Genomic DNA, 21,266 nt, shown 5'->3' on the forward strand with positions numbered 1-21,266 from the left:
TGCTTTAAGAGTAATTATATTAATAAAATGTAATGCAGTTTTGTCTGCCATCTAGAAATACCGTTACCATCAGGCAGAGGAGCAAGCGAGAATCTCAAATTCCACAACTCAAACCAGAAATTAAGGACTTGCTCTCTTGTATTTGCCATGTTTTCCATAATTTATAACCCTGGAAATTAACCTTGACATCCATAAATTCCCATGTTCCAAGTTTCCTAATATATTCTTTCCATAGATCTTCTGCCCCACCCTTTCTGTGGTCCAAACAGGATTTCTGAAGACACTGTGCTGATACCAGCAGTTTGATAAAGTACCCTGACTTCTTTCTGTTTTCTCCGAGGAATACACATATCAGTGCTTGCCTGGGTATGTTTGCACGCGTGTGCTTGTTTAACACAGCCACGCTGCTCCTTCCACTTGGTCCTAATGAAACAAACTATCACAAATCAATCCTGAAAAAATGGTTAAGAGGAAAGATACCAAGCCCATATGAGCCCACAAAATAGTTCACTCCCTGGTCCTTGTTTCAGGCACCCAAGTACAGCATGAGTGAGTATGAAATGTTAACCTTTTATGGTTAGCTATGTGATGAAGTGGATCTTGTCTTGTTTCATTTTTGTTTGACAGTGCTATAAACATATGAAATTAAAGTAGTGCCCCAGCCAAACCTTCTCTGATGGATTTCTGATGGAATTTTTGTGGGGAGCAGCAGAGGGAGAGAGACTGGGGCATGGACTGCAGGGTTGAAACGCACAAGTCTGAAACCCTGCTGGTTCAAACTAAGTGGTTTGATCTGTAGGAGCTACACATGGTACTTAGGCAGAAACTTCCAGAGCATCGGGGTGGCCAGTGACATGCAGGGCAGGAAGTACTTGATCAGGCATCTACACCAGCTCACCTGCAGATATGACCCAGGACCCTCAATTCACCTAAAGTACAGTCTAACACACCTTCACGGTATTTCAACTCAGAGTGGTCCATCTGAGATGAAGTAGGGGAACATTAAAAGCTGGTACACCACAGCATCTGCTCAGCATGTCCACGTGTGTCAAGCTCTGCAGACTCGTTACCTCGCTGTGGTTAGACACCTTGTTTTGAGATCCAAGCAGATTACCACTAAAAGCTTTTCCTTCCGTTCATTACTTCCTACTTCAGTGTTACTCATATCGATTTTCTCATTCTAACTCCTCAGATCTAAAAGCAGAGCACTGAACTCATAGGACTGCTTTCTGAGTCTTTTCATAAACAGGGCTAATACTACTATAGATCAATCACTGTGAAAGTTATTTTTCCTTGCTTCTTTTTTGACTGAAAGCCAAGGAATTTGGGCTTTCACAGGTTTGGTCAGGAGGCATATTATGTGATTTAAATTTAATGTGTCAATAGTGAAGGTATGGCACATGGGAGAGGGAAGGGACAAAAAGACCACATCCTTCTGCACTGTTGAAGTTAATAAGAAAAAGTCAGATGAAGCATGTGGAGTTACTTTGCTACAATACTGGGCCAAATAAGAAGAAAATCAGGCACTACAGAAAAGGAAACAAGATTACAGCTCGAATAGCAACAAAAATACACATAACATGCAGCATAGATAATATATGTATGCATGGTAGATCTTTCTAAAAACTACAAATATTTTCTTCTTCTCCCTTCTGCTATTGCTCAAAAAATAGAAACGCTCTACCTCCCTTTGTCAATAAATCACATTAAGGTCACTCTGAGGAGCAGCAGAATATAAATGTCTTGTATGCAAAATCGAACTATGTTTGGGGTATAAATGTGATACAAATGCCATCCAAAATATGCTTGAAAGAGAGAAATGAAGTACTAGCACATTAGATTTTGCAATTTGTTTACAGAGTGGAAGTCATTGAAATCTACTTCTTCCTAAACTATCTGTTCCCAAGCTTTAAACATTCAATAACTTCTCAGCTAGGGAATGTGCTTTTTTTCCCCCTTTCAGACTATTTTCTCTGTGCTTTGCCTTATCATGTGCTAAATATATTATTGCAACACATTAGTTACTTTGGTCCACAGCTTTGAAACCTTCACACAAGGCTCTAGGAATCTCACAGATAAATCACTGATCAGAGTAAACTGATTGTCTGTTCTGGATTCTCTTTTGTAGGATTAAAAAAAAAGCCCAAAAGATAAGTCCAGAAAACAAACCCAAGTCTGTTACTTCTCAAAAGGCCACGGGTTTTCACCCTTGGTCTATGCATTTTGGATTTTTTTCCAAGTCTTCTGTAGGAATGGCAAAAGCTGCATTTCTCTCAAGTTGTGGGATAATCACCCCACGATCAGAATATACTTGTAAGATTCCAAGCTTGGTTTCCTTTGAAGTTTAAATGGACTGTGTGTATCTTCCCTCAAACCAATATTTAAGAAGTTGCTTTTGTGACCTACTGAAGCAAGACATCTGCACTACTCTGCACTTTTGTTTTCAATATTTAGCCTCGTACAGTTGATGTATAGGAGAGAACATCCTGGAACCGATAAGCCATGAATAATTCCAGATCTTCAACTACTACAAGCACCTTCTTTCTACATCCTCATTCTGAACACCATCTTTTTTAAAAAAAAAAAAAAAAAAATTAGTCAATGGATGCCAGATTGGGGTTATGGACTTAATTAATTTTATGTCTGACATGCTCACTGTATAATTATACCAAGCTGTGCACTATTAGATAATTATTTTTAGTTTCTCAAAAGAGGAATTCAATTTGTTTAAAATTATTTGAGCTCCTTCAGAACGAAAGATATTATTTCCCTTCGAAAAGCCATCAAACTAAGTGATAAAGCAACCCCATTCTGGTAATAAAAGACTATGGCACTGAAGTGGTTACAAACCATTTTGTTCAACCAGACTATTTACAAGTAGCAACAGGGTATCTGTTTCCTGTCATCTCCATCATATATCTTGAGGCAGAGAGATTGGAGCCCAATTACAGCCTGATATCTAATCAATACACACCTTATTCCTAGAGCAGGAAGTAAAGGAGGAGGCCCTTGGGAGCCAGAGTTCAAATTACTCCGCTGTCGATTCCAGATAGCAGCTAATGATAGGCTATATTTCTGGAAAGGGGGGTGGGTGGGAAGGGCAGCACAGTTTAATGGGATTGTTAATACAAGGAACACATACGTATATTAATTTAGACATCTGCTTCTGAATTCCAAAATCCCTCCTGAATCAGAAGTGACCCAATTTGCTATTCACTCCTCTAGGTTTGGGGACTTAACTCTGTTAAAATAAAGCATTCAAGTGACAAACCCAGTCCAAAATCTTTAAATGAGGTTTATAAACTACATTTGGTTAGATTCCATCCCCCCCCCCCCCCCCCCCCCCCCCCCCCGCTTTTTTAGAGTTGCTTTTTCATAAATGAGGACTTACTTTCATATGGATACAGGCTTTATATATCTCCAGGGACTTTCAAGAAAGCCAGTGAGCATTTCCCTTTCCCAGCTGACCTGTTAAACTTACTCTGTTGTGTGCATGGACCCACTAGGCCAAATCCTGCACTTAACTGAAGGTAGCTGTCCATCGACTCTTGCTCAGTTACTAGCTGTTTGGGAAGATCTTAGATAAACCTTGGAACTATTTGTCCCTAAGTGTCTTTTTCTAATTTTGTCAATTAGCCAGAAAAATAAGCTCTCCTACTTACTAATTCCTTTGTATTCCTAGCAATGGTTCAAAAAGCTGCCTTTGCATAGCAGTCTTTATGAAAATGTTTTTTTCTCTGTGTTCCAAGAATTAACCTAACTCAGAAATGTAAAATATGAAGAGCAAATAGTCTGAATAATCAAAGAAAGTCACATGCTACACTCAGTACTCCAAGAAAGAGAATGAAGCACAGGGGCGTAATAAATCTTGTTAGTATTTGTTTTTCAAAACGGTCTGGAAGGCTGCCTGGTGACATGGATTCCTTCTAGGTTTAATACAGGTTTGATTAGCCAGGAAATCGTTGTCTTCTTCTAGGGAGCCAGACCACAGACCTACAAAATTCACAGTAAACAAAAGCAGGCAACAAAAGTCTTACCCATGGTTTTCTGGTTGGAAGCACTGCAGGAGGCTCTGACTCCTAGTTTCAGTGGCCAGCACCCTGAGCAAGTCTGTGCCTGCAAGGCAGGTAAATCCTCACAAGGACCAGATCGACAAAGACCTCCTACTTAACTTTCTAAATCTGGTCTTGGATTGTGATACGCTTCATTTCCTCAGCTGACATATTTGGGTGAGTAATTCTTCCTCTCTCCTGTCTTAACTATTTGTCCATCTTAACTACTTATATTATCAATTCTTCCAGCCAGTGATCACTGCAGTATATTTATACAATACTTAGCACAATTTCAGCTTGAGATTTCTTAGTCTGACTCAATAGTGCTATTGCTAATACAGAGTTTCACATAAATGGGGCCCCAAGATTGAATGATACCTCTAAGTGCTGCTGTACTACAAATAAATAATTATATGATATACATAAATCTTGCATTTTTAATGCCGAAGTCCCATGAGACAGAAAAAAGATTTTAAACGAGACAAGAACTTTCTAATTATACTGCATGTTGATGATCTTGGAATAGGTACAAAAACCATTAAAGACTTTTACTTTTTTTTTCTGCCTTTTAAATAGGAAAAATCTTTTCATCAAACATAGATTGAAGCCAGTGATAATGTAACTCTGGCTTACTAAATAATAACAGTGCAGGGCTTTCTAAATAGCCTACTTCAAATAATGACTTATATTATCCTAAATTCAAAAGCAAACAACTGGGGAGAAGGAAATCGCTAAACGAAGAGCAATATTAAATTCCAGAGGGTGAATGTGTGCTGCTAAAGGTGTGGTCTTAATGGAATTTGACCTATATCCATAATTTTGCTGTCACTCAGCGCCAGCTCTCACAGCACAAAGACGGCAGATGAGCAGGGTGTGAACAAAGCAGGGAGCTGCCTGGAGCAGCAGAACTCCTGGAGGGAGCACAGGTATTGCCCCATTGCCTATTCCCCTACCACAAGCTCTGGACACCTGGGCTGGCTGGCCGTGACTGCTGGTTAGGAAAAGGCTAATATGTGCTGGATGGAGGCTACCACTCAGCGTGGGTTGGCCTTCCAGCAGGAGCAACCAGATCCTCCAACATCTTTGCAGCAGGAAGTCAATCGTCCCAAGCCCCTTCATGTCTCCAGGTGTTCAGGGCACAGAAACAAAGAGGTGGCTACCTACTAGGTCCATAGCCCTTGGGAGAGAAAACAAGATTAGGTTAGTGAGCTGCCTTTATCCCAGCTGAACTGTTGGATGAACTTCCAAAAATATCCTTGAATTGGCATTCTGCGTACAGCTGTGTTTATGAAAGGCAATATCATGTATGTAAATAAATTCGGATGCTGCTTGAGTTATTTTAAAACAATCAGTAGAACACTAATCATTTTATAGGCACAATCTTATCCCAAGGAAGTGACAGCTTGGTGTGTATATACATGTACTAGAAGTTACTGTTACTTGCATCTCCATACAGACATTAAACAAGATGTAGACTTATCTTATAGCCCCATGAAAAGCTACTTTTGTTTTCTGTGTACTTTGCTTGATGATATAAGCTTTAAATACAGGTACCTAAAAAAAAGTAATCACTTAGCCAGAGCTCTAGGTGCCTCATCCTAGGTGGAGCTCATTATTGGTAGGAATTAGATGGTCCTTGGCAGCATGTGAAACCCCTTGTGTGAAGATCAGCTCCTCCAGGGCAATGTCCAAGGTGGAGAAGATGAGCACAAACAGGGTCCTGGCCCCTCACCAGCACCCCGGTGTCTCGGGGAGTCCAGGGCATGCTCAGAGGATGCCCAAGCCCTGCTCTCCTGGGCAGGGTGGGTACTCGAACCCAGGCTAGAGCCAGCCTGCTGCTGGGCCTCGGCCAGGAAGCCTGTGTACCACAGAGCTCCCTGTGTTTAAATCCATTAATTATCTCGCAGTGTAAACAGTTTGAGAGTACTGTGGTTGCCTGCTCATAGGGAGATAATGCAGTTTAATCACTGTCTGTTCTAACTTCATCGCTGAACAGATACAAGGAATGTTACAGAAATACCTGAGCGAGATGGGGAGATGACAAACACATTTCCATGATTTGGCCCCTATCAGCCTGCGGCAGCTGGAGATGATACTTCACCTTGGCTGGACTATGTTAAACCGTGGCTATCACCTGGGCTGAGTCAATGGCAATGCTCCCTCTGCCTTCAAGGGAGCAAGGACATCTCCTCGTAAGACAGCCTGAACTTTGCACTTGTTTTCATAACATATACCGCAAAAATAAAACTGTTAGCTTATTCTTAAGCAGTCCCACAGTAATCCCATGGTAGCCAGAAGTCCTTTGCTTAACATTTGAAAAAGCAAAAGCCCTGAACAGACAGTATATCTGGGTAGTCAAGACATACAAAAGAAAACCTAGCTCCTTCTTTATGCCACAATATACCATACCAGAATCTGTAATTCAGGTGGCTGTTTTATTAAAACATAGCATAACATTTCCAGTTCTTCTTTTATGATTGGAGAACAATCTGGGACTGAGAGGGTATAATCTGTCATAGTCTGTTATATACTATGTTATCATCTTCTTGCCAGTGTTAGCCTCCAGAGATGACATGTCTCCAAATACGAATACTTCCATTATTGTTAGCTCTGGTTGCATCTACATTTTCATTTTTGAGCAGAGTCCTGCACAGCAAGGTGAACTGGTTATATGATGAACTAGTTACACCATGAGAACTAGAGAGAATACGGCCACTTAACAGGGCACATCAACAGTACATGGAAAAATAGCTTAAACTTGCATGGTGAAAAAAACTCTACCTTGAATTTCATGTGCCAGCAATGCAGCATCTCTTCAGACGCAAAATCTGGTGGCTAACCAGTGTTGCTGCCATTAACCTCATCCTGTTCTCCAGGGTCCAAAGTAGGAACTTAAAATAAGGGTTTTTATAGCACAAAAGTTACCCTGTAGAAGACTACAAAACCGCAAGATTACAAAACATCGATGGTTATTGCAAACTTCCCTCACAAATGCTAATGAATTGTTTTCGGTTTTTTGCTCCAATCCTGTTGTTTCAAATGAAAACACATTGCTGCTTTGTTGCTGAGCACTTTCTCCCACAGTGTCCTGCATAAAGACTTGCTTGTGCACCCTCTGGAATGTGCTTATTCCAAGATGTTTAATTGTCATTTCTTCCACCTTACATCAGAAGCCTGTCACATGCATTAATTAGGTCCATAAAAATATGCTTGAAAACCCTACCATTTAAATACGAAAGAGAGAGAAATGAGCACTGTAATTTCCAAGAATGACTAACGTCTTGCTGAAGTTAATTCTCTGGATTGATGGCCTAATTGCCAACGTGGCTGAGGTAAGGCATACAGTAAGATCTCAGGCTGCTTGGTAGTGAACATCACCTTACTAACACGTAAATGACAATTTTTTAATTGATGTTTCCAACTATGAATTTGATTTAAACGAAGGGCTTACTTGTGGAACAAACAAGCTGTCATTTATTGAATACACACACACACACACACATAGAGGAAGGAGAAATCAGGTCCAGCCATGGAGACCTGGGAATTGGAGACTGAGAGCCGCTCTGTGGGATTACAGGGGCAAAGCAGCCTACCAACTATCAGAAGTCCATGTGCTGCAGTAGTCTGTCTCCAGCAGCATCAGCTCCAGATGCCTCAGAATAATGTGTAAACAACCTGTACAGTGAATTCATTTTAACTCCCTAAAGTTCCCATCAATTTAAATAAGACCCTTTCCTAGCAAGAAGCCCCAGGCTGGATATCCCTCTCACAATAATATAAATAAGGAGAAATTTCATTTGTACCAGCAACATTGCAGCAAGGATTTATTCACTGTGAGAGTGGGGAGGCACAGCAGGGAAGGTGCACTGAGCTTCAAACTGCCCAACTCAGGCAACAAACATTTTAAAACAGCTTTGCTCCTGCAGTAGCATTGACAAATCTATGTACATGAATGGTAGTTTTTCTTTCTTGCCCCAGTAAGGAGAGCTGGTGGCCAGGGCTTCCTAAGGACGTTTATCCCCTTCCCACCTCACACCCCTCTGACATCCAGCGTGATTTTCTGTTTCATCTCAGACACGTTCCTTCCGTAGGGCTGAAGGTGAGTAATGCAGAGAGGTCTGTTAATTATTTCCATGCTGCTGCTGCTCTGCTGCAAAGGGAAGGTTTGTGGAGAAGGGGGACACTGAGAGACCGTCACCCCAGTGCTGCTGCCCTCCGTCAGGGGCTACCCATGAAACAGCACTCACCAAGCTGCAACACCACAAACATTCAGGGCCACGTGCTCACTGCTGGACTCCAGTGAATTCGGGGAAGAAACTCCCAAGGAAAAAAACTGCATCACGATCTGTAATATCTGGGGTATTAAGATGCGTTAAAGTGTATTAGGATATTAAGACATATCCACATCCCAGAACAATAAATACTCAATTGCAGATCAAGAAATAAACTGAGCACTGTCTCGTTGACATCACTGAGGTGAGAGTGTACCTTGTAAAACTGAACATAAAATCAAATAAAATTTAAATCTGTTGCAATTTCTTGGGTTGACATAGTCTTTCAGACTTCAGGGAATTCAACTGCTTGACTTAGATAGACCTGAAAAATGAGACTTATTATTCAAATACCAACTTAATTCTTTTAGTATTAATGGCTTTTACTTTTGTGGGGAGAAAATTCTGCTGTTTGTTTAGAGTGACCAGAGATATACACAAAACGTGTCTGTGAAAAATAGACAGACAATGAATTGCTTTCTGGAAAACTAAACCAAGTTTATATTAATACATTAACTGTATTTGTTTTCACATAATTCTGATATCCTGAGTTAAAACAAATGCGTATCTTTATAAAATCTATGCAGAATTATATTCAAACTATCTCAAATAAAACATCTTCCACTAGCTCTTCTGATGATCTGTATCTTTTAGATTTATAACAACACTTATCTGGAGAGGTCAAAGTACTCTGTAACACAAAAATTTGAAACTCGCAACATCCCAGATGAATAGTAATCATGATTATAATCCATTTTACAATTCTAGATATGGTTTTACAGCAGTCAAGACATAGAGAGGTTAAATACTTAGCTCAAAATAAACCCATGCAACCTAGCTACATCTTCTTTCCCTAAACATGTTTTTTTTCCCCTGCCTCTGCTGAGCAGAGAGAAGAGCTCAGCGGCTTTATTGCCAACAGTTAAGGACAGACGCTGGTTCCCTTCCTGCCCTTTTCCCCACAATATTCACCCTGGAGCAGATGCAGCAGAAGGGGTTGTAGAAGCATCCCTCAAAGGGCAGTAGGGCTTGTGCTCGCTGACTGCCCACCCCGTGCGTGCCATGCTCCTGCCACCTCTGCATGGAGCCTAACCTGAGGGAGCAAGTCAAGTGCATTCAGCACACACCACCACCAAAAATGTTCTCTCCTTTTCAGACATGCAAGTTTGTTTTACTAAAGATAAGAGAAGGTCTGAGGTGGTTTTAGGGCTTGCTTCAGGTTGGCTTTCTAATCAGAGCAGACCTGAAATATTATATCACTACTGTGGTACAGGCAGTTCTTCAATTCTCACCAAGTTATCATCTTCCAGCATAGTCTACAGACAGCTGAGCCTGACATCAGCACATACTTCAGGTTTTTATTTCAATAAACCATAAATTTTAATACTCGGATCAGTCAAAGTGAGTTCTCTCAGGCAATTAATGAATAATTAGACTAAGGTAATAATATCTTTAGTAGAATTCAAAGGTAATTGCTACAGAGAAGTGCACACACACTAACCTGTATTGAATCAAAGGTGGGCCCAAACCCAGAAGTGAGCATCCAAAACCCTGATGCTTTTTAAAAACTCAAGGTATGGATATGAATCTTGCTGCTGACCTCTCCCTGCTGCGGCCTCGCTCTGCCTGAGTAGGTGAGCTTCCAGCAGCCACCCCACAGAAAACAGCTGTTTACACGACAGGTTTGGTAGGTCCAAAACCCAGAGAACTGAAGCCTCACTTCTGAAACTTCCCTTTTCCCCCTGAATAATTTCTAAAATCCAGATCAGATTTCTGTGTCTCGGGCTCTGTTAGATGATGTCTCCTTTCCCTGCTGTGCTGTATCTTTGATTCACTGCTCTGTGTTAAACCTCAATCGACCTATTTGACAATAGCACATTTTATGATGTCAGTTCTACCGATGAGAAATCTGAGATACAGTGAGACTAAGTGAGATGTCCAAGGCTGTACGTGATGTTTATAACAGAGCTGGGAGTACTCCGAGAAACAGGCTCCTCTTTTTGCTCCCTACCAGCAGGACTGTATTTTCTCTTTGTCTTCTCTCATGCATAAAATAGTTGTGGGTTATTGAGAGATTTAGCAAGGAGCACAGGTTAATATACTCGTTTACTTAGAGACTGCAGTGTTTCTAGAAGATGCACACCTTGGAGCTATAGGCCACATGATACCTAAAGATGCTGGATGGCTTGCCTAATACTTAATTGGAGTATGTAGTTGTCTGCCAAATAACTGTAACATTTTTTTCAGAAAAAAGTTGGGGGAAGAGGGCAGCAATAAGTAAGCTGAAAGAAACAAAGAAGATCTTATAAAGATTTTTAGATATGCATGTAGCCCTTCAACATCAGAACTTGTAGCGACGTCAAGAAAAGCTTATTCATATCTGTCGCAAAAGCTTCTATCCTTTGAAAAAGGAGGACCTCTCTGTTATCATCCCCATTTAGATGATGATAATCTTTAGGGTCGATTCCTGAAACAATCCATCAGTGTCAAATAGGATGTCACTCCTGGTAAAAAGTGTGTCTCAAGCAGCATCTGACTCCAGTGCTCCAGGGTCTGCATTCACTGACTGGCAGTCTCTAGGTGCATGCTCAGGGCTTATTTTGCCCAGTGATGACCAACCACTGTAAGCCAACCCCTATACACTCAAAGAAGGTTGGATCGAGTCTGAAGCAAAACGCAAAATATGCAGAGAACTTGGTCAAACATCCAGTGGCACTGCAGTGACCAGCAGATAGGCTCAAGCTGGTATTAAAGAAGAGCAAGACATGTGTGTTTTGCTATATAGCAGTTGCAAAATAGATACTCTTTCTGCAGTGGTCCATAGTAGTCTGACTGTATTGTACTTTGGCCAATAAGGCCCTCTTTATTTAACTAGCAATCAGGTGTTAGAGAGAAGCAATAATACATAGTAAGGAAATATTATCAAATTGATTTACTTTTCAGATGGTTACTCCCTATTCTGGCATCAGGTTTTATTCTGCTTGTGGAGTACATATTATACGTATTTTTAATAAAATCATTGCAAAATTACCCACAGGCAGAGAGAGAATAAATTAACAGGCTATTTAATTGAGTTCTTTTCAAGATTCTTAGCATCAGCTGCAACCGAGTGAAATAAGGAGGAATGTAAAATTTTCCACTTTACAAGCCACCAGGCTGTTTATTCTCCCAGTCTGCTCAATGCAGTAGTTAATTCTTAACCATTTTAAATGAAAAAGCAAACATCAATGCATCAGCTTGCTTACAGAACCACTGTACCCAAAACAAATGCCAGTTTTAAGAAGAGGAAGAATTATGCCTCCTTTACTGCTTCAGAAGACACAAACCTGAAATCTAAAGGGTGTCCAAATCCTTCTTGAACTCAGCAGACATCAGGGACCTAAAAACTTCTGAGGATCCACGCCTTTGTTCTTACCCTTTCATTTATATGCATAATGGAGGAAGAATCATTAAATTACCTGACCCTTCCAAATTCCAGGAGAAATGCGAGCACCTTTCTTTCAATTGCACTTTTAGAGAATCATTTTGAAAGATCCCTTTTCCCAGCCTCAGTGAGACTGTCAGGCATTTTAGAAGAACACAAAATCTTTCCTAGTTTGATTTTTACTTTAACATCAGTTAATTTCTATTTGTTCTTCCTCCTCAATTTCACTAATGCCCTTTTTGTATACGTATATTTGTCCATTACAATCTACAGAACAATCACCCTAATTGATCTAGTGTTAACCTCTAACAGCTTAAGATCCAGACTGTTTTTATCTATTGCTCAGTCCCAGTTGCAGCATTAATTCCCTATAGTGCTTACATCTCTGTCACATTGCCACCCGGCCCTTTTACAAGAAGCACCTCTCTAAATAAATGCCACTGTAAACTATCCTTACAAGAGGAGTGGAGGCTGTTGAAAAGCCCCCACTGTAACAGTTTGGTTTTGCCTTGTGTTGTATATAATGATAAATTTCATACAGGTGTCACATTTTTTAGTGGGAGGTGAGGATTGATGGGGAGCAGTAGAATGATCCATCACTGGAGGCAGGTGGCACAGTATTGGAATTTCAGAAATCTGTTCCCAATCACATCCACTGCTGGATGACTCAGTAACGACCCTATTTGCGATGCGTTACTGAAAATCAATGTGCCGCATTCAAGGTCAATGTACTGTTAGAAAACTCCTTAAGCACTGATGGATGGATTGTGTTCATTCAGAATAAATGTGAGAAGAAAGTGACAGCTGAGCATCCCAATAGTTGTGCCAACTTTAAAAGAACAGCTTCCTCCTGGAGAGAGAAACGCGATTCCCTCAGGGATTACATCATTCCTTATTTCCTTTGTTCTTTCTCTTTTGAGCATTTAGGTAATTGTTTAATGTTATCTATCTTTGTGCAATTAGGAGACTTCAAAGTTTGGAGACAAATACTGATGAACAACAATCTTTATGGACTTCCCTGTATGAATAATATTAATCATTATGAAAGACTATCAAAGTTTATAAGGATTAAGTAGACAAGAAGGGAAAACATTTGAAGAAGAAACTACACCTACACACAGGTATAGAAAAAAGCCTCTCTGCAAAGAGCTCTAAAGATAAAATCCCAAGTCAAAACACAGTCTTGATTTTTCTGTTATTATACTAGTGAACAAGATACTTAGTGTCTTTACATATCTTTACATATTTTTCAACTCTCTAAGTGGTTTTGCATAACTTTAAACGTTTCAAATTAGCTGGGAACTTGCCATGCATGGTAAAACAGATTTTAGCTTATAAAAGATCCATGCTTATAAATAAAGCTATCTCACTTTTTCTTTTAGCAATGGGATGGGATATCTTATTCAACTAGTTTGCTAAATACGAATTAATGACACTTCAGAGACTCCTTCCAGAGGGATTCAGAAATTACACTCCTTTTCTTTCCTGAGAAATAATGAAATTGTCTTTTAGTTGATGGGGGAAAAAAAATAGAAAGTAATCATCAGCTTCCAAAAGGAAAACAGGATTGATAGCTCAAACAAACAGGAAGGGGGGAAAGTGTAATTTACCATGTGGTTCACCAGCAGCTAAATCTGTTCACTTGACACAATAAATGATGTCAGGCTTCCTCACCCACTGTGTCAACAAAATGGGTGTTGTCAAAAACATTAAGACATCTTATTGACAAACTCTCAAGTCATTATACTCTTTGAAGTGGTTTTGTCTTCTGCCTAAAATTATTGCACCGACAGCATCGATTCATCTGATACATTGATACTGCAGCAACAAGCTCCAGGGAGGATTCTGAATACAGCCAAAGCAATCATCCAGACAAAGTTATTTTTTACTGTTTTCGTAAGATTCTGAGAGGTGGTGGGTTATCAAGCAGTTACAAGCAGTTATTTTCCAATATTCAAACAACTATGCTATTGCAAAAACAACTTTTTGTTATAATAACTATACAGAGTACTGTTAAAAAGAAGTTGCTTTGCATCAGGAGCTATCAACTAGGGGTTAATTGCAAATACATCATCTTAAACAGGTCGCTGCACATTATTTCAGCCCAAATATATTGCTTATTCAAATATTTTAAGGAATATAAGGATTTCAAAGCTCTTTTCCTTACTCAAATAGTTGTACTCAACTCCATTAGACCAATGCAAATCTGAATGGTTTTGCCAAAATAGTTATGTTTGTCAAAAAGGATTTGGTAAAAAATATGTGAAATAATTTAATCATTGCAAATTAAGAAGTCGTAAGGAATTAAGGCTCATCTGAGGGGTCAAAGGGTGAGTACATACAGCAGTTTCTTTCCCAGTCTAAACTGATGTGGCAAAGTAAGGGTCTGGTCAGGCAGGACTGTCTGCACTGCTGCTGCCCATCAGTAACTCTTCTGTGGACAAACAGGAGACATCACAAGTATGATTTACAAGTGCTTCTGATCCTTAAGTTTAATATATCATAGGCCTAATCCTCGCTTTAGGCCATATCTGCAGTATCTCCACGGAAGCCAACAGCATAATAACAGCATAAAACCAAAATGGGAGGAAAATCAATTTTGTATGGGATTGCGTGTCTATTCACCCCAACAAAAAGAGGCCCAGTTCTTCCTTTCCCCCCTCTCTTCTGTCATTCTGCTATACAGAGGAGTCTCCAGCCAGCAGACAAAGCCAATACCGTGAACTCCAGCACTTCTTTTCCCCTCTTGCTTTTGGGAGTGGGGTAGGTGTGGTGGGTACAGCCAGAGGATGTTGTGTCCCGGCCTCCTCACTGACCATTGCTTACGTTGTTCTCCTCCCTGTTGGGTTTGGCAGATCCTAGAGCCACAGGGCCAACATCAGAGACTAATAACCGGGTTGCTTGATCCCACCACAACCTTGCACACAGGCTACAATCGTGTGCCACTGAGCATTTGGCTCACTGTCCTTGATGTAAAGTACAGAGCTGAAGATAGAAGCAGGCTGAGAGTGCCAGTTCTGTCCACTGTGGATTTGTGATTAAGTTTTGCCATTAAAATACAGTATATAAAACACTAATTCAAGCCAAAATTATAGACTCAGATAATATATGGAATTACTGTGCCAACAATCCACAATAAAAATACACAGTACAAATAAGTGAAAGAGTCTGATGTCAAAAATATGGATAATGAAAGTAAATTGTAATTAATAAAGGCTTGGAATGGAAATTTCCAGTGAGTACTGGCTGAGCCTGGATCCACTGAATATCCACAGACTCTTCTAAATTTAAGCTGGGATAGTAATGACCAGCTTCTTATGTTTTGTTTAAATTGTATCTTTTATATCAGAAGGCATCTAGGAGTCTCCACTAAATTGTTTTAATTAAACTAGCCATTATGTTTTATTAGTTCCAACTTTACCACGTTCAGCTGAGAAATAAAGATGCACATAAAAAAAGACTTTGACATGAAGAAATCCATTCCTGCACAAGTATTCACAGCTGCTATGTTGTGCTGCCCCAACTCTAGAGATAACAGCTACTGTTTTGCTGGACTTGTCATGTAGCCTGGAAGTCTGACAGGATTTTTTTTGGTGATCCATTTGCAGTCTGTGCACAGCCTTTTCTAAGTATTTGTTTTGCTTTGCTTAAAGCCCTGAGCTTGGGTGGCCTTGGTGAAGGATTTTCAGATTCTGCTGCTAAGATGATGAAGAAAAGACTTACTGATGAAGAAAATAATTACTTTTGTTTAAAAAATACCACTGAAAATACGGGGAGTGGGATAAGACAATGACTACCTTCTTTACAGCCTCTGGCCTCTTGGCTTAGTGCTGCACTTCATAGGGGGATTCCCATAAAAAACAGTAGGAACTGGCATTTACATCTAACTCTCCATGTAGATGCTGATGGACTAACTGGAATAGATGCATATTGTACCGTAATATCTACATACTGCAGTGCAGAAGCAAATATGTGCATGCATTACTTATACAAGCCAAGAAGGTGAAAAACCCTACCTAGAGCCCCGATTTTTGCTCCCTTTAGTTTCATTTTATCCATCTAATGAAAAAAAATGCCTTCCTCCTATTTTTCATATGATAGAAGGCCATGAGCCACTGAAACTGAAGAAAGAATTTGCACAATAGGCTGTGTGCTGGGATTCCTAGCCTAATTTGGGGGTTGCAAATTTTTTTGTGATCACAGAATGAAAAGTTCCTACCAGTTAAATTTTCAAAGCCTACTCACATTGGGTAGTTTGTGTAGATTTACACAACTTTAATACTAAGGAGCCTGTCCTGCAGACATATCTCTTCGTTTCTGATCAACTTTATAAAAGATTGCAACCACACAAAATTCTACTGAAACATATTTTCTATCTGTAATAACAATACAAGTAATTAGTAAAGGTTTCCTCAAGAACCTGGTGGAACCACATGGCTAATTAGTTCACATATACCACACTCTCACGAGGCCACGGCCCAGTGGAAACCAGCTTCTGGGATACCTATCCCAGCCCTGTTACAGACCTTGAGTTGGGAACTTTTGCCCCTCTCTCGGCGGCTGATTCAAGCTCTGCTGTGCTTTTGGGGCTCCTTACAGCCTGGGATATGAAGGAGCCAGTGCCACTACCTGCACAGGAATGAGCCCCACTGGGTGTGATGAGAAGCTCCAAAACCTTCCTTCAGTAAGTCTATGCCTGCAACAGATGACCTTCAAACAAACACACAGGGAGAAACAAATAAAACCCTTGCAATTTTCATAATAAACAAAACCAGAATGAATCACTCTAGAATAACAACTTTGGTAATTTGACCTCTCTTACTCTTTCAAAGAAAGAAAAATTATTTTGTATAAATTAAAGACCATTTCTGCTGGGAAATGAGAAACAATATTGCAACTAATGCAAAATATTAAGCAATAGGTTTAAAAAAATGTCAACCCATTCCTATGCAAGAAAGGTATAGCAACCTTTTAGTTCTGAATTAGAAGTACTTCCAGGCACCTTTGCAAAGTTGTTTAGATGCATTCCTACACTAGCCTCCCTACATTTTTAAGCCAGTTATTAGGTGTTCAGCAGAAAAAATAGTAGTTTGAGGTCTTGGTTGCAGTTTGGCTCCACATTTCCAGTCTGAAGCGGCACATGTATCACTCCAGGTACAAATCAGTGACCTTTTCCACGTTTAGCTGCAGAAGCTGGAAGGCTGCTCATCAGGCAGAAGTTACCATCCTGCAGCCCAGCCCGCACAGAGAATCACATAAGTCTTCACTGGCTGCTTCAATGCCAAGTCAGATATTTGACTGTCGATATGGACACGGCAACGGCCATTTCCTTTCCATTTCCTCTAACAGACTACGCAGTCTATCCTAATTTCATCCCTTGTGTTTCAAGAAGGAAAACATTCTGTGTTTTCTTTCTTATTCACACAGATTGCCATGTTAGTAGAGCTGTGCAGATCATCATATTAACACACATGATTTGTGTTGTCCCTGCTCATCCTCTTCATTCTTACTTAGGAACTATTAACAGCAATTAGAAATATTATGTTACCTCCAGATAAGTCCTACAGGAAATTCTTTGCACTCTTTGTATGAATGATGCCAATGGAAAACGTTCCAGTGATGTCAGATGGTGTATTATCAGCCTCTCTACGGCACAGCTTTTGGGGAACTTCATGTTCGTACACTAAATTAAATAATAATTAAAGTAAGTTACTCAAAAGTGGTTTGGATGTGCTTTCAAATGGAAGTCTTAACAGAAGGGATTCAAAAGAAGCAAGAGATACATATGTTTTGATAATCTGTAGTGAGACAGCTTACCCAAAAAACCACTTAATTGCACCAAAAGTGAAACATCTGGTTTAGATTATCTGCTAAAAAATCGTATGGTGAAAAGTAAAATGGTCAGGGATGAAGTATTAACGTTATTCTTGACTTACAGACTGTCACGACAGAAAACTAATACTTTCTTAAAAATTATTTTTGTATCTTCATATGCTATACAAAGAGGAAACTCAGCAAAGTAAGGAGTCCACTTGCCTTCACAGTGCATTAGGAAACAGGAGGAGCTCTCCCTGCCCTGTCCTGAGCAAGCTGTAGGATGACAGCTGCAGAGGGACTGCAGTGCTGGGGGATGCCAGAGGTACCAGGCTAATCTTTGTCCCTTGCACATCCTTTGGAATCCATGTGGCTTTTCTGATGTTCTGCCATGTTCAGAGTATTTTCACAAGGAAAAGTACCAAAAAACCCCAGCAACATTCTCCACTTTGACTTGCTTTAAGAACATTCCTAACATTTCTGTTGTTTGCTATTATTTATTTCTTTTTTTTTTTTTTCCCCCAAGTTGCAGCCAAGGAAAGACAAACCATGCAAAAGTGATGCCAGCTCTTTCCCTGCACATACAGTAGGTGCTCCCCAAACTGGAGATATCCACATCTCTCCCTGGTACAGTAGCCTGGTATTTCTTAACAGTATCTGTAGCTGAGAAGTCAAACTATAGCACTTTAGAACATTTAGAGCCTAAGGAAAACCTTTTATGTGAGCATTTTAAAGCTCAAAGCTCTAATCTAGGACTTGGTATATTTATCCAAGTCCTTAATTATTAATGTTATTCTATTGATTTGAGACCTGAAACTCTAACAACAAAACCTGTGTGAACTAATTATGCCTGGCTTACAAATTTACAGGGCTTCTTTGCTCCTCTTCTAAGTCTTCTTTTTCTTAATCAATACGGTCCAATTCATAAAACAGTAGAGATGCCAGAATTGAAAAATAAAAGGCGTATTAATTATCCTATAAACTGTGCAACATCTATGCATGTTGCTGAAGCATGCATTCACCTAAGGGATCCCTAAGATATCTAAGTTCATCTTAATTTATTATCCTAATGCAGGCAGCACAATCAATCCCAACAATATTTTAATTAATTCAGAAATAGCATTATTAAAAAACCCACAACTTTGGTGTCTCCATGCAAGGCTTTGCAACACCACTTTCTTGAGGCAGTGCAGCTTTGGCAGCTTCCTACAGAAAGAGTAAATTCACAAACTCTAATCCCCACAGGTTCCTCCGTTCCTCCCAGCAGTACTCCTGCAGTACCAGCACCAGTGCTGTGCTCTGCTAGTTTCCAAAGTTTAGAGAAGCCCGGATTCCCTTCGTCTGCATTCAAAAATACCAAATCAATTTCCTAATACAGCTAATGTAGGGCCATATTCTGATGCTTTGCTTTACTCTGAGTAGTATCCTTAGAACAGGCAGGATTACTTCTGGATTAGCACTTGTGCAGAGGCCTGGCAAGATCACCATAAATAATTTTAAATTGATTTTTAAACCGCATCACCAAATCTGTAGTGCACAGTTTTGAAAGTACGTAATGCAGAAAGTTTGCAATGCTCATTCCTGCTCAGTTAATTATTTTTTTCTTAATTTCAAGCTGGTATGTAACAATACAGAGGGGAACAAATCTTTAGTTGTCAACAATATATTTGGTGCTATACAAAAGTCATTACTTTGCGATTTTGCTAATACTCTGTAAAGAGGACTTCCTTACATCTCTCTCTAAGATACATTACTGTCATAAACTTATTCCTGAGACAGAGGTGTTGCCATATGGAAGACTGAATAACTATGATACTTTATGATCTTAACATTTTTTGATCAAGGTCACTACAAGGCATGACTGAGAACTTAATGATGCTGGTGACTTTTTGATCACAAACATACGTAAAATATTTTATTAAAAGCAAAAGTTTGAGGCAATACAGCCCCACTAAAAAACTATTTTGATTTATTTGACCCTTTGCAAATTTTTCTCCTTTTTCAGAATTTATTTTTCTTATGGAAGAGAATATACAACCTCTTTTTTTTTTTTTTTTTTTTTTTTATGATGCTATTTCACCTTTTTCACATGGCCACCTCAAGGCAAGTTGTTGTCTTATGCCTTTATTAAGTAAGGGTCAATCTTTCCTCCTGTTGCAACACAGACATTTTTGGTATGATTTCTGAAACTGTTGTGTGCAGACTTTTGCAAAGCCAACCCCTGCCTTGAACAATTATTCTCAAGGTAGTAAGTGCAATACATTGTTTCTGTTCTCAGCAGCCTGGACCTGAGTCCCTGCTGTCCCGGGGAACATTTTTAAACATTTTGCCCAGGTGCAAGTGACTTCTTAGAAATAACAGTGAGAATGAGACTGTTCCTGCCTTTCACTGCAATGACTGTTACTGTTCAAGAGGTACTACAAAGAGGGACCTGTGACACTACAGTTGTCACCTCTTCTCACCAGAGTGAAGATGGGAAAGACAACAGATTCTTTATTCCCCTTTTGAACACAATTATTTTTTTCTTCCAAATAGAAAAGGTCCAAATATATGTCCACATCTACTTTACAGAGAGGAGACTGCATACCATATTTAATCCTGAAAAGTGGCCCAGAAAGGTTATTAGTACTTGAACACAGATTTAGAATTGGTCCCCAAACCTCCTCTGAGCTATACTTCAGAAACTTGTAACTCTAATACAAAACTGTTAAGTAAAACGAGAAATTAAGTCCTAACACACTTTTAATCTCCACATCTGAACTTTTATTATTGTCATAACCACTGTGTATATAGACTTAAGAATTATTTTCTTCAAATCCTCTGATCTACCCAGTTCTTAAACAAATATGCCATATTCATCTCAAACACTCTTGCTTTCTAGATGCCATTTCAGGTTGAAAAAGTATTTTAAAACTGTGAATCATAAAAGAAAGAGTGCAAGTTCTGAGGAAGATCAACCACACAAATTTTCTGGTTTTGAGCTAAATCAAAAGTGGACTAACTTAAATTCTTGAGTTCAGCAAGACCACTCCAGGATTACATCAAACCAATGGTGATCAGAATTTGGTCCAAATGTCTCCATTGTGATCAAGCTCCATTAGTTGCATTGAACAGCAGCTCACATCACAGAGGGAGGTAATTTACAATTTTTATAACCATCATCATTTGTAGTACACAACTAAGCACATGGCCATTCTTTCAAAACATCAAGATAAATCACAAGAAAATCAAAGGGGTGTTTAATGTTTGATGACAAATGGCTACTAACAAACATTTAATGCAATTAATTGTTGTTAAAAACAGAGATTATGGGAAAATGCTTAACAAAGGTGATTAGGACCACTTTTTAAAAATTCTTTTCTATTGCTTCTGTTAAGCACATGGACCACCAAGTTTCATTTAATCCTTTCTAATTCTGAGCAAGATAATTATGGCAAATAATGGTGAATTAATCACATGCCTGTACAGGAGTATCACAGCACTGTGGCATTTAGATGAATGCTGTATCAGAGGATTAATGTGGTATAATACTGCATTTGCCTTTGCAGCCTGTTATTTTAATCTTGTGAGCTGCCTTTCATCAAGGTGGGGAAATACAGTAAGGTTACTGTTGATCTCAGGCAGCCAGAGAGCACGCTGTGTGACATCCAAGTCCTTCAGTCCTATAGGGGACTCTTGGCAGTTTCTAGAAGTCTGGTTTTGTGC

The sequence above is a fragment of the Athene noctua genome, chromosome 9 (assembly GCF_965140245.1).
Source record: "Athene noctua chromosome 9, bAthNoc1.hap1.1, whole genome shotgun sequence".
Taxonomy (NCBI): domain Eukaryota; kingdom Metazoa; phylum Chordata; class Aves; order Strigiformes; family Strigidae; genus Athene; species Athene noctua.